Genomic DNA, 14,572 nt, shown 5'->3' on the forward strand with positions numbered 1-14,572 from the left:
GTGACCATTGGAGGGTTCAGATTATGCCCTCCACTCGTTGCTGTGCCAACTAAGTGCTGGCTAGTCCACCGTGTATAAACATAAACACACAGACACACATGTGACACATAAGATGATAAGAGCACGTGGAAATATACAGACCTAGAACATTCCAACCCCCCCCCCCCCCCCCCCCCCCCCGATCCAGAGGTCGTACAACATTTAACTCAAGATATTGCTGACAGTCATCATACAAAAACAACTTCTCGAGAGCCCAACTTTTTCTGTCCGAGAGGAAGTGAAGGAATAAGGTATAGGGTGAAGAAGACAAGGGAGAGCCGAGGGTGAAGCCGTGTAGGAGGAGGTGTTGTTAACGGCAGTGGCTGTGGAGTTGTAAATTCACCTCTGTTCCATCACGAGTCCTTTGTGTCCATGTCCTTATCTCTGGCAACAGCCTGGCCACAGACAACACTGATGTTGTTTGCACAGGCAGCAATTTTCAAGCTGAAGGAACAGCGGAGGGAAAGAGTGGGGGGAAAAAACAGTATCTGCCAGCAGAGAGAGAGAGAGAGAGAGAGAGAGACGACTCCTCCCATCATGCAGCATCTACCTGCCAACGCGATAAAACTTCAACCCCCGCTGCCATCTTGCCTTTTCGACGTTCTGCACGCGGCTCTGCCAAAGAGATAGTTCTCCACTCCGCGTTCTGCCACTTTCTGCCCTTCTGTTCTCCAGAATAATGATGAACTAGATCGCTGTGGGACAACACTGAGACGTGTAGTGTGCCAGCAGTCGGGCGATTGACCCGTCCTGCGTCTTTATCGCTAACGCAGGACTCCTGCCCGTGTTGTCACATGATGCTAATCTAAAGAGAGCGCTCGCAAAAGCTGAAAGAGGATGGAGAAGAAACAGCATGTAACAATAGTTTAGTGTAGAGTGCTCCTTGTATCCTTGCATCAAGCTCCATTTAAAAAACAATGAACCAAAGAATGACCCCATGTCTGAGAGTACATTTTCACCTATAATGTATAAATGTTTACCCATGACTTGTGATTAAACTTACACTGCAGAGTTGGGCAGGGCATACTTGGTATATTTCCATCACTTCAAGTAGAGAGAGAGAGTGTGTGTGTGTGTGTGTGTGTGCATGCGAGTGAGTGAATGTGCAGGAAAGACAAAGGATAGAAAAGGCCTGTGTGTGTGTGTGTGTGTGTGTGTGTGTGTGTGTGTGTGTGTGTGTGTGTGTGTGTGTGTGTCCAAAGACAGTTGGGTCTCAAAAAGTGCATAGTCGACAGGCGCGTAATCCTGCATATCTGCAGTAGATCTGCAGTTCAGGCCTCAGTGGCTGGCGCTTTATTAGCCGTTAAACAGGGTCCTCTCCTCTGGGAGCCATTTGGATTGATTGATGTGAGCATCGATTGATGAGAACGAGATCTACTGCACTGCTAAAGGATTTTACACCTTAGTCTATAGCCACCTGTCTGTCTTCACTAGTCTATAGAACCTGTCTGTCTTCACTAGTCTATAGAACCTGTCTCTCTTCACTAGTCTATAGAACCTGTCTCTCTTCACTAGTCTATAGAACCTGTCTATCTTCACTAGTCTATAGAACCTGTCTATCTTCACTAGTCTATAGAACCTGTCTCTCTTCACTAGTCTATAGAACCTGTCTCTCTTCTACTAGTATATAGAACCTGTCTATCTTCACTAGTCTATAGAACCTGTCTCTCTTCACTAGTCTATAGAACCTGTCTCTCTTCACTAGTCTATAGAACCTGTCTGTCTTCACTAGTCTATAGAACCTGTCTCTCTTCACTAGTCTATAGAACCTGTCTCTCTTCACTAGTCTATAGAACCTGTCTGTCTTCACTAGTCTATAGAACCTGTCTCTCTTCACTAGTCTATAGAACCTGTCTCTCTTCACTAGTCTATAGAACCTGTCTCTCTTCACTAGTCTATAGAACCTGTCTCTCTTCACTAGTCTATAGAACCTGTCTATCTTCTGGGAACACAATATTATATAGCCACCTATAGCACCCGCTATATGTGCGCATAAGTTCTCAATCTGTGAAAGGTTGTCCTCCAGCAGTGGTACAGGTACCCCACCTCTCTCTCTCTCTCTCTCTCTCTCTCTCTCTCTCTCTCTCTCTCTCTCTCTCTCTCTCTCACAACTGTCAGTTCCTTCCCATCACCTCACCTGATCAATTTGGGATGGGGACAGTTGCCGGGACGACTGCTGGTGACTGCACACTCCACCGAAGCACTCCTTCCGCAACGGTCGACCACGCACGTATACACGCATGTGAACACACATCGACAGACACACACCGACACACACACACACACACACACACACACACACACACACTCCGGTCAAGGCTTTAGCGCGCAACCTCGATTGTCGGTTAGCATCTGCTAGAATTACACTCCCATGTTCTGTCACTCTGTCACTCGCTCCTTCACGCTCCCTTCAACCCTGCTGTGACTTTGGGCTGTCAGATTATATGGGTTGGACAGGAGGAAGTGAACCTCTTTTATTTATTTATTTATACACACACACACACACACACGCGCGCGCACGCACACACACACACACACACACACACACACACACACACACACACACACACACACACACACACACACACACACACACACACACACACACACAGTACATGGAGTTAAATTATGAATAATAAATATCTCTAACAAGGCAGTTGACCACACCGCTTACTCGCTTTTTATATAATTTGCAAGTGTGAGCATTTATATCCATGTTTTGTATGTCATCCATGATAATTTGGTCTGGGTGCCTTTGGGTTCATGGTGTGTGTGTGTGTGTGTGTGTGTGTGTGTGTGTGTGTGTGTGTGTGTGTGTGTGTGTGTGTGTGTGTGTGTGTGTGTGTGTGTGTGTGTGTGTTTGGTATAGTGAAGGAGCCGAGACTCAGACCAGATGTTCACTGATGGACAGACACAGGCCCTCTTCTCCTCCTCTCGTCTCCTTGCATCCTCCTCCCTTCCCTCTTCCCTATTCCAACCCCTCAGCTTTACTCGACATGCTTCTAGATCTAGACCTTCTTCATCTTTCCATGCCTGCCTGTCTCTTTATTATTCCTACTCCACCATCTCCTCTCCTCTCCTCTCCTGCCATCATCACAACCCCCTTCATCTTCCTCAGTCAACGGAGCACAGAGTGATCGTATAGAATAGACAAACAAGAGGAACCACAGACTGGCAGGCCATATGGAAGCATTATGGCTCCGTTTCCCAAACAGTGGGACCCAATTGTGGGTCACGGACTGATTTGTGTGTCGTGAGTGAATACCCTCCTCCTTTTGCATACATGAACACCTTCCGCGCGTTATAGAACGCGGGCTATGCAGTCAAACTGTTAAAAAGAAATGCAAACCATTTTTCCAAAACAATCAATAGAAATTAGAAATTTTCAACAGTAGCTCAACAGTCTGGGCACCTATGCTGCCAAGCCAGCCAGACGGCATGCCGCGGGTTCGACTCCCGAGCCCGACGGCCTTTGCCGCGTGTGACTCCCCATCTCTCTCCCCCCTTTCTGTCTAATTACTGCATCAATGAAGGCAAAACGCCAACAAAAAAAAATAAATTCCATACATTTCACCAATGTAAATTTTAAGTGTAAGTAGCCGGTCTACAAGCTCACACTATGGCGCGAAGTGACAGACCACTAGTTTGGGTCACGGGGAGACTCAGAATCTCCTGAAAAGTTTGGGAACCATGCAGCGCATTATGGGATACTTTTGCATAAAGTGGCGAGGCTATCACCTGTCACCCGCACATTATGACTTCCAACGCCCAAATATGGACATCTGTCTCTCGCTTCAGGTGTACACAGCACAACAGTGTTTGTTACGTTGGCTGGGGCCTTGTGGAGCTGCATATGAAGAGAGAATAGCTTGTGTCTAAAAAAAGAACTCTTCTCCCTTAAGACCTGGTTAGTTAGAGAGAGAGAGAGAGAGAGATGCAACCATGCATGTGTGTTACATTACAAGTAATTAAGGGTGTGCAGGTGCACCTGAAAGTAGTAGATCTCCGCCTACTGTAAGCGAAGATAGGCAGAAATATCCAATCGTCTTGAGACTAATCTGGAAGTGTTTGTGTGCGTGCAGACCTGCGCACGCGAGCGCGCGCGCACGTGTGTGTGTGTGTGTGACTGTGTGCCTTGTGTGACCCCAAGCAGACAAGGTAGGGCTAGTATAGCAGGTGGTTGGACGCAGGAGGGGAGCACACTCGTTGCCCTGGCCTAGAGCGAACACATGTTCACCCACCCACTCACCCATTCGCTCATGCACACCCACGCATGCACGCACGCATGCACGCATGCACATGCACTGACACACGCACACAGCCTGTGTGGCAGCAGGTTATGTCTGCCGATGTTTGGTATGGGCTTAAGAATGATGCATGGAGCTGGGAGATTGTGTGTGTTTATGGCTTGCTCAGACAAGTCAGAATCACATTTGTTTTTTTTGCATTTAGCCACCTTATTTATGGAAACGCTGTGCACAAACTATGTGTGTGTGTGTGTGTACGTGTGGCTTAGCAGGAAAACGAGTCCCAGGTTGCTCTCTCACTCTCTCTTTCTTCCCTTCCTCCACCTCCACACATCGCCTTTAGTCAGAAGAACTACCTATTTTCCCCGCTCCCCTCTGCATGTCCCACTCCTCCTGCATTTACAGCAGCTTCAATCGTTTTGTTCCTGCATGGGTTTGTGTGTTGGGGGGGAGGGGGGGGGGGGCTCCGTGCCCTCAGGCAGGATTCCATTCCACTTCACTTCCAACCACGGAGCAGGTGGCAAAACAACAGTGTCGCTCAGAGACGCATCCACTCCCTCCATCTCTACGCACACGCGCTCGCTCGCTCACGCTCGCACTCTTTTGTATTGAGAATTCTCGGTACTCGACATAATTCCCAGCACCATACACTCACTGCTACCGTGCCTGAGGGGGTGACACTGGGGGAGAGAGAGAGAGAGAGAGAGAGAGAGAGAGAGGGAGAGAGGTGGTTGAAAAGCGGACTATACTCTGCAGTCCTCAGCACAGATTGTGTGTCATCGTGTTCCATAGCCTAGAAGAAGTGATAGCAGCCTGGCTCTGTCACTGTGCTGACCCCCCGCACCAACCTGGGCCCTGACATGCACCGGAGGCCAATCACTGCTGCAGTCTGTGTGTGTGTGTGTGTGTGCCTGGATGATGCACACAGAGAGAGAAAGAGAGAGGCAATGGGACAAGAACAGTTACTGCCTCTCTCTCTCTCTCTCTCTCTCTCTCTCTCGACGTCTCCCTCACCCCCTCCTCCCCAACCGGTTAAGACAGATGGCCGCCCACCTAGAGCCTAGAGTTTTAAGTTGCCACTGTCGCCAAGTTCTTGCTCATGCGGGAGTTGTTGTGTCTCTGTAAATGAAAGAGAGCGATCTTGACTTGACATGAGAATGTTTGTTTGTGATCTGGAGCAATATGAATATATTATTCCCCCTTACTCTCCTGGTCTCGGGTATAGGGGGATGGATTATCGTAGAAAAATGGGGGAAATAGTCACCTCCAATTGGAACTGAATGCTAGTTTCATATCCAAAACAGGGATCCAAAAATAGAATATATAATAGTTAGGTCATAGCACATAGAGGGAGAGAGACAGAGTCACAGAGAGTGTAATTTACTATTCAGAACAAGTGGGCGTTGAACCACGCACGCACGCACGCACGCACGCACGCACGCACACGCACGCACGCACACACACTCACACACACACGTCTATCAAGACTAGCAGTGCAAGTTCAAAGTGAGTCCTCAACAATCTCCTAGTAGTGCATGGCCATAGTGATTAGAGCTCATTAGGATTCCATTGTGACAGCCAGTCAAAGTGAGGTCCCAGACCTGTTTTTGGCGTTCTACACACCATGTGATCTCTCCCCACTCCCTCTGTCAACTGCCAGCCTCCTAACACAGGCTAACGTTTTGCACGACAAAGTCCCTGGAATGTAAAAACGCTGCAGTGAAACAGCAGCCTACCAGGACTATGTATATCGTTGACCTGGAAGATTTATGCCATTATTAAACCACTTAAGCCCTTTATACTTCATCACACGGCAAATTCCATTCGATCTACAAATCTTTTATTCGCCTAAAACAGGGACACTGTGGTTAATGTGGTTAACGTCATTAATAAATAGACATGTGCCTATCATGACAAAACGCAGCATCAATAGCAGATCTACAAACTCACAAGGTGAGGTTTTCGATGGGCTATCTTCAGTGTTGTGGGGGTCCGGGCCGGGGGGCTCTACTCAAATTCATATTTTAGGTCTCGAGCTAAAAGGGTTGGGGAAGCAGTGAGCACTGCAGCAGACAATGTGCAGAATTAATTTCTTATACATTTATGCTGCAATGAGGATCTTCCACCCTGGAACACTTCCCAGTTTGGAGATAGTGGCCCTGAATCAACACAGATCGCTCTACTCCACCGCAACGCTTTATCTTATTTAGACTAATGCCTCTGACCTTTCCACTAACGGAGTGTTTGCTAAGGAGGTTAGAGGTGGAATGGGGCCCTCAGTGACGGACAAAGCTCTTCTCACACGCAGACAGGGACGCCTATTGTCTCTGTTCACCTGTCTGTCTGACATACTGTCTGTCATTCTGTCTGTCTGCCTGCCTGTCTGTCTGTCTGCCTGCCAGCCACATACAAGACTGTTACACCCCCAGGGTAGAGACACACTGACACTCGTTACATTGCACATTACATAGTGTGTGTGTGTGTGTGTGTGTGTGTGACGTGTGTGTGTGTGTGTGTGTGTGTGTGTGTGTGTGTGTGTGTGTGTGTGTGTGTGTGTGTGTGTGTGCGTGTGTGTGTGTGTGTGTGTGTGTGTGTGTGTGTGTGTGTGTGTGTGTGTGTGTGTGTGGATATGGATTTACTCATGTATGCACGCGCACACACACGGCTTGACGTGATTATCTTCTGCTGAGTGATGCGAGTGCTCAGGAATCTGTTTATTATTAAAAAAAGAGAGAAAAAGAAAAAAGAAACCCTACTCGAGGGAAGAAAGAGCTGAAGGGTTCCATTGTACGTTTCTGTGACAAGACAGCCATTCCCTTTTTCCTCTGTCACCGATTCCATCCCTGCTCTGTCTCTGACACAGACATGTCCTAGCCAGCCCTGACATTCATCCAGCACCACGGAAAGAAAGCCTGAATTCCTTCCGCATTCATAATAAGACCCTTTTTTCTTTTTTCCTCCTGACCTCAGAAAACTCCATCTCCAGAAGTGTTAAGTGTTCTTAAAACTGAAAGACTGCCGCTCAACGGTGGCTACAGCGAAAGGGTTTGACCTGCCATTACTGCATCACTTTTCAGGCGTGTATGACTCACAAGGCGTGAGAACCAAGAAGGGTTTTTCTTTTCAGTGTCTAGGTCGAGGACACGCAGGTGTCAGACATGTGGCTGTTGACAGGTGCACTCTAAACCCCATGTAGGGATCCACGCTGTGATCTTCTGCTTAAGGGAAGATCTTTGGAACCGGTAGACCATCATGTCACATAATAAAAAACTGGCTGCAATGAGCCCTGTATTAAAACTAATCACTTTCATATCTGTCGTGGTTGTAACCGGTGGTGAAGCGAGGGGAGTGATCAAGTTTCAAGGGTGTTTATTGTGCACATGCAATGCAGCTGGCAGCACGACTGATGCAGGCACTTAAGTTCTTATTTGGGCGCGTATACAATAAGGTGACACTTACTTGACAACCAGAAAGGAGAGAGAGCCTCACTCCCCATGAAGAAGACCATATGGCTCTACAGTCACATGCTGACATGCCTTAGTTTCATTTTTACTATAATTCTAGTCTAGAGCGGCATTGTACAGTTAAACATGCCACTGTTAATTACAACCATGTTCAGAGTTTAGACAGCCCCCCCTGTTCAGAGTGACACATGCAGCTGTAGTCATCTGTCTATCAAATGTCTGTAGAATAAGGCCCCCCGTCTCCATGCATTCTCTATGATGACTGTGATTGGCTAATCAGATGGAAGCAGCGGTGTACCGTCCCCAGAATAGTAGGACCCCGGGTCCTCGCCGATTGCCGGAGGAATATTTTCCTGGCAGAAATAGCATGGTGGATAAACGCCCCCCATCCAAAAGACACGCACACGCGCGCACGCACGAAAGAAAGATGTAATTTTCTGTGGAATGCAGAATAAAAGAAAGGATGTTGGCAGTCTGCGCCTTGCTCACAGGTGTGGAGAGACAGCATCAGTTGCGGCCGGGTAATGATTCTCATCTCATCACTGTATCGCGCAAATTAAAATGGAGCCGCTAGGGGTTCTCATCTTTCACTTTCCACATGCAATTTTATGCGGTCTCAGTTACATACGCTGTCACTCTTTTCATCATTGCCCCCCAAGGCCCACTTGGGGATTTCCTTGAAGAAATGGACACTCATCAGCCTGTTTCCAGAAGATGGCCCTCCTCTCTTCTACATAGGACAGGTATCTTCATGTTACTGAACTTCTGTCCTCATTCGACCTCTCCTTATCTTATCTCCTTTAAAGAGATAAGGACATGGTGTTAGTGTTCTCTAGAATCTGCTCCCACTCTAACCTCTCTGTTACTGGTTCTCTGACCACCATTTTTTTAATATTCTCTCTCTCTCTCTCCACTCTCCCACCTAAACCTATCCAAGCTCAATATGTCACAATTAACTCAACGGAACCTGACATCTCCGTTTTCTCTCTCATGCGAAAATGTCCTCTCCCACTTTAATTTCTTCATGTCTGCCTTCTCCCTCTCATTATCCACTGCCAAGTCTCCATTCTATGCTAACCTCCTTCCTCCACAGCTGAAGCTTTCGCACCTACTTTGATAAGATGGATAATAATGACAGTCCCTTCTTTGCACCAAGCAAACGTCTGACTCATCTAATGCTAACCCCTAACCCTATCACGCCAGTCTTCTTCTTCCTCTCCTCTGTCTCCAGATGAGCGTATCCTGAAACTGCTGTCATCCACCAGACGACCACCTGTATTCCCTTACTCGATCTTCCAGACCATTGCCCCTGACCTACTTCCATTCATTACCACCATCGTCAACACATCTACAACCTCAGGCTGCGTCCCATCTGCCTTCAAGTCAGCCAGAGTTACTTTACTGCTCGTCAAGAAACAGAATTGACAACGGCGATGATTACAGTATCCAGTATCAGACGTGTTGTTTACATCCCGCTCCTTCTCCATCTGTCCCATAACAAGATGTTGGATCCCACCCAGTCCGGATTCAAACATGGCCACACACTGCTCGCTATATCATACAAGCACTCCACTCCGCCTCCCACGTGTGGTGCGATACCTTATCCCACGGAAGATCTACCAGATGTCAAGGTATGTTTTGCTTTGCTCTGCTTACATGCTCTCCTATCACTGTAATGCTTCTGACACTCAACTGTTGTTCTCCTCTCCTCCCCTCCCTCCCTCTCTGCCACACAGGTTGAATAGTGCATCGCTGCATGCTTGGCTGACATCTCACAGTACGTGGATGTCTTCCAAAACCACAAGCAGAAGCTCAAAGCAAACAAGTCTGAGTTTTTCTTCCCTGGAAAGTCATGCCTCCTGCAGGATCAACCCCCTATAGCACCTGTTGAAAAATCCTGGGAGTGTTCCTGGATAGTTGGCTCGGCTCAGAGTAATTTAGTAAGAGAGTGGCGACACTAGCGCTGACTCCCATTGTAACAATGGAATGCGGAAGTGCTCATTCTATCTCAATGGGATAGTTCCAGCCATAGGAGCAATGTTAGGAACTATAGCCCAGGGCACCCGCTTCGCGGCGAGATCAAGAAAGTTTGAGAATCACAGAGTCATACACTATAAAGATGTATGCTGGTTCACATACGTATATCCTATGCATGTTATTTGGATAGACAGCTCCTAATGTTTGCCAATCCATAAATGCTAATCCTCAATAGGTCAATGTCTGTCTGTCTCTCTTTCTATGCATCTATATCCATCGTGTTGTTTAGAGTTTAGACAGACTTTGCAGCTCTTAATTATTTTCTTTGCTATTTACCCTCATTTAATCGGTTGTTTGTCGACTAGGGTTCATGCCACTTAGCCTACTCCGATCTTTCACTTTGTAAGTTGCTCGGGATAAAAGCTTCTGCTAAATGCCTAAATTGTAAATTGTAAAAGGGAGAGATAACCCACATTAGCAGAGATGTGGTTGCATACGATGATCTGCCTTTTGATTCCAATTAGTCCAGTAATGCCACACTGACAACTGTGCCATGAATTATGCATACTTTCTGTGTTTTCTGCACGCCCACGTTACTTTCTTCTCACCCTGCTGAAGTGGTTGACTGGACACACCCAGAAACCTATGGGTGTGTCCAGTCACGTGCTGTCCGGAGTGCGAGAACTTACGTAACTGTTTGAGCGCGACAGGAGTGGCCGAGACCTGGCTAACAGAGAGCACACTAAAGATAACAATGGTATTCAGGTCAACACAGACAGTCTCATGACATCATCTGCTAATCAACTCTCATTTGCATAATGAACTCAGAGAAGAGAGAGGCAGAGGCGGTGTGAGTGACAGGGAAAGACAGAGTCTGATGGACGGAAAGGTCAGGCAAGTCAACAGCAAGCAGGAAGTTACAAGACAAACGAGTGAGAAGAGGACGTCAGTGCGTTTTGCCTAAACAAACACTGCAGCATAGAGTGCATAGCTGGACCCAGTGCATATATATACAGTATATATATATATATATATATATATATATATATATATATAAAAATACACACGCCCCCACACAGAGGCATTGAAATGCAGGGTCGGCCACGCACAACCGCAAGCCCTCACTGGTTCAACCGCAAGCCCTCACTGGTTCAACCGCAAGCCCTCACTGGTTCAAGGCTGCAGTGCCTTCCTTGAGGACAGACATGTGTGCGTATTTATTGATCTTAGCCTTAGTGTTTTCCTAATAAAGATTATTTTCTTTTGATGTTTTCTCCACCCTGCCGTGTAAAACATCTTTGGGTACTTGGAAAACACACACACACACACACCCCTTTTCTTTCAAAGGGCAGAGTGCTGAGGGGGAAATCAAACAAACACACACTAGAGGTACAGTATTCTGCTTCTCTGTCTGATGATTGGGAACTGGGTGGGGTTGGATGGGAGATGAGGTGATGTGAGTATATCGCTGAGCGGCTCTAATGAGATGCAACACTTTGAACGTCTGCTGCGTATGACCAGCACAACAAAGCCCCAAAACAGTCTCTCAATCACGTTCGCCCTCTCTCTCTCTCTCTCTCTCTCTCTCCCCTCACATATTCTCTGTGTTCCTTCTACTCCTTCTGTGAGTGACCCTGTGTGCCCCCCCCCCCCTCCCACTGCCCAACCTTATGCTCATCTCTGTATCACTCTCCACCTGCACGGCTTGGCGCCGTGAGTCAGCACGCACGCACACACACACACACACACACACACACACACAGGCCAGTTCATCTCCATGGAGACGGAGCAAGCTGCAGGCTGTGTTGGTCAGTGCTTCAGCAGACTGGACGCAGGAAGGTTTTTAATGTGATATTTTAGTGTTTTTTTTGTTGCCGTTTTCATGTGGTTGTGGTCTGCTAAAAAAAAGTTGCAAAAATCTGGGAGATGGGGAGAGTTGGAAAAAACATGGCGTTTAAATATTTCATAGATGCATTTGATCAAGACGATCGATTTTTTAACATTGGCCATTTTAGCAATTTAAGGTTTATATTCTGGCGCTGACCTGACCTCAACCCACCGTCTCACCGGAGAGGATATCCTGCTACAAATCCAGTGATTAATCTACCACTGCTCTCATTTCAGGGCAATCTGGTAAGTGCAGAAACTCAAATGTTGAATGATAACAAGTTAAGTTAAGTTGACATGAGGACGCATCTGTCACCTTATAGCTTTTATCCACTTTAACCATTATTTTAAACTTTAGCCGTTGAAAAAATAGCTGATCTACAAGCTCATAGCGCGGCACAGAGTACCGCACTACGAGCTTGTAGATCTGCTTTTTTATCTTGAACATGAACAAATGTTTTTAACTCATATATTTGCTTCTGGAACATCATATTTTCAGATGGGGGTCTGCGGCCGAATATATATCATTTTGTGGGTCCTCGACATGAAAAGGTTTGAGAACCACTGATATAGAAGAAACACAAGATTTTCAGAAAACTGTCAGGCTTTTCGAAGACATTTTCTAGAATCTGGTCACGGGTAAACTTAATGGCTTAATAATACACCCTCTACCTGGCTCTCCTCCTTGTCCTCGTCACCTCCTCTGCCATCCACTCCCAAACATATGACACTCCTGGCTCTAGTGCCTGCTCCCGGCCTGCGCCCCGCCCCCTTTGCGTTGGCATCGTTTGTTTTCTCTATCTAGTTCTGTCTGTTATGGTAGCTGTCAGGACTTGTCGGGAGGAACCAGGCGGTTGGAATGTGACAATGTTTTCTTCCTCCGCTGTTTGACATGAAACAACATCTCAGTTGCTCACAAAGCCAGATGTCACCAAGTTACACAGGCAGGCGTTGCCCACGGGCAGGAGAGGCGGGGTGATTGAGTTCCATTTGCGATGAAGAGAGAATGATTGGCCTGAGCCCAGGCGCATGGATGTTGAAACATTCCCTCAAAGCATAATGCATGCTATATTTTTTTAACCAGGGCTATATTTCCATAGTCGTTATATTAATATGCTGATGCGGGTTAGGGTACAAATTTTGGCATTTACTTCATAGTGGTTAGTTAGAGCATTATATGCCTTGTCATGCGGAACGTTGTGGGTTCTGAACCTGCCTGGGGTCGACGTCAGCAAGAGCATGCGGTCGCAACGGGTTCCTAACGCCAAATCAAATGGGTTCAGGTCTGAGCCAAGTCTCCTGAGGAGGGCCGTCTGAAGCCTGTCCTGGACGGGGTATCCGGGCGTGAAAACAAATCCACCCCATGCAGCCGTCAGTCCGATCAGGCTAATGCAGATGAAGCATAATAACATGATAATGGCACGGCATAACTAGGACAATGCGGCCCAAAGTGAGGTATCCTATCCTTAGTAAGCACAGTGAAGAAAAGCTGTTAACAGCAAGCAGGGTTTTGGCCCTTTTTGGATGTTATTGTGGATCTAAGATTTCAGGTGGTGGGGTATAAGAAAGCATTGCGATAAAGTTTGCTATGCTCAAACTAAAGGAGATTGCCTTTAAAAGGGATATTTCAATACATAAAAAAATGGAGAAAAAAAAGTAATGGAAAAATCACGCCCACTCACGCATTAGGACATTCAAATTAAGCTTTTAAGTGTTGTTAGTAACAAGGTGATGATGAACTGAACCATGTGTATGGTTGTGGTTAGTCATCACAGTTGTGCCATTTTATTTGTGTTGAGTTTTAGTGTTAATATTGCGAGTTAGAAGTTAACAGACAGGATGATAATGAAAATGGAATACTGTACCTCAAGTGTTCGCCTCCTATTTGAAGACGTTATGCTTCCCATTTGACCAATCCCAATGCCCACTGCCCATTGAATTCACAAAGAGTGATTTTAACATTGTAAACAACATTTTTATTGAAAAATTGGCTTTCACTATAAAAATGTACATTTTCTTTCCCAGTACATGAACTTGCAAAAATATGGATCAAACACACATCAGAACAGAAGTATAAGGCAGTAAGTATGCTGTCAAGAGAAACTGGGATTGGGTCACTGCAGCTTTAAATCCAGTTGAACTAACAGATGGATCACCAGCCACACGGCATCCAGTGAAGTGAAGCATACTGCAGCAACTCTAAATGACCTTTGGTCATTAAACTCACTGTAGCGGGCTTCAACAAGCTAAATATTAACCATATAGAGGCCATGTGGTGCAAATAGTTCAATGCGGGATGTCGGAAGACAGTGAGTTTGCTGCGTGTGGCAGATTAAACGCACATTAAATAAACTGTGACAACATTAGCAGGTTCAAATGAAGTATGATAAAGACTATGAAATGTTGGGTCTCGCTCTGGTAACATATTTTCGTGGTGAACAAGGTAGCCCATTTCTATTCAGAACCCAGGATGCACTGAATATATAAAGCACATAGGAACAATGTTGTGATAGAACAAACAAACATGATGGGAAAACTGAAAGAAACACAACACTAGCAAGACAAAATAATGTTATTCACATATTTACACCTTGCAAATCACTGTATCTCGCATATGATTGTCTCATAAATCACAGAAACATGTCAAACAAAAAGACAACAAAGCAATTCTCTTTTTTTGGGGGCATTCTACACGCTGGGGTTGCAGAATGCAATCAACCTCGCTCGCTCGTCTTTTCTAGAGGCTCTCGCTACACAGTGCATGTGACATCATTCACAGCTCGCCAGGGGCTTCAGTCCACAACTCATAAATTTGCAATTCTGTGGTACCGACATGGAAAGCTCATTATGAGCACACCCCTGACGACCCCCCATGTATGTACATTAAATACAGCAAGGCACTCTGTGTATAAGCGAAACGGGGGACTCTGGAATTACCTGCCATTAATCTGTGCAAAC

The 14,572-nt window shown here is 46.3% G+C and overlaps 1 protein-coding gene across 3 annotated transcripts in view; it reads right to left on the bottom strand.

Annotated features, from left to right (window-relative positions):
• pcdh1b (protocadherin 1b) overlaps positions 1–14,572 on the bottom strand; it is a 249,091-nt gene that overhangs the window by 211,934 nt on the left and 22,585 nt on the right. The window lies entirely within an intron of this gene.

Source organism: Protomyctophum bolini (assembly GCF_963924005.1).
Source record: "Protomyctophum bolini genome assembly, chromosome: 10".
Classification (NCBI taxonomy): Eukaryota; Metazoa; Chordata; class Actinopteri; order Myctophiformes; family Myctophidae; genus Protomyctophum; species Protomyctophum bolini.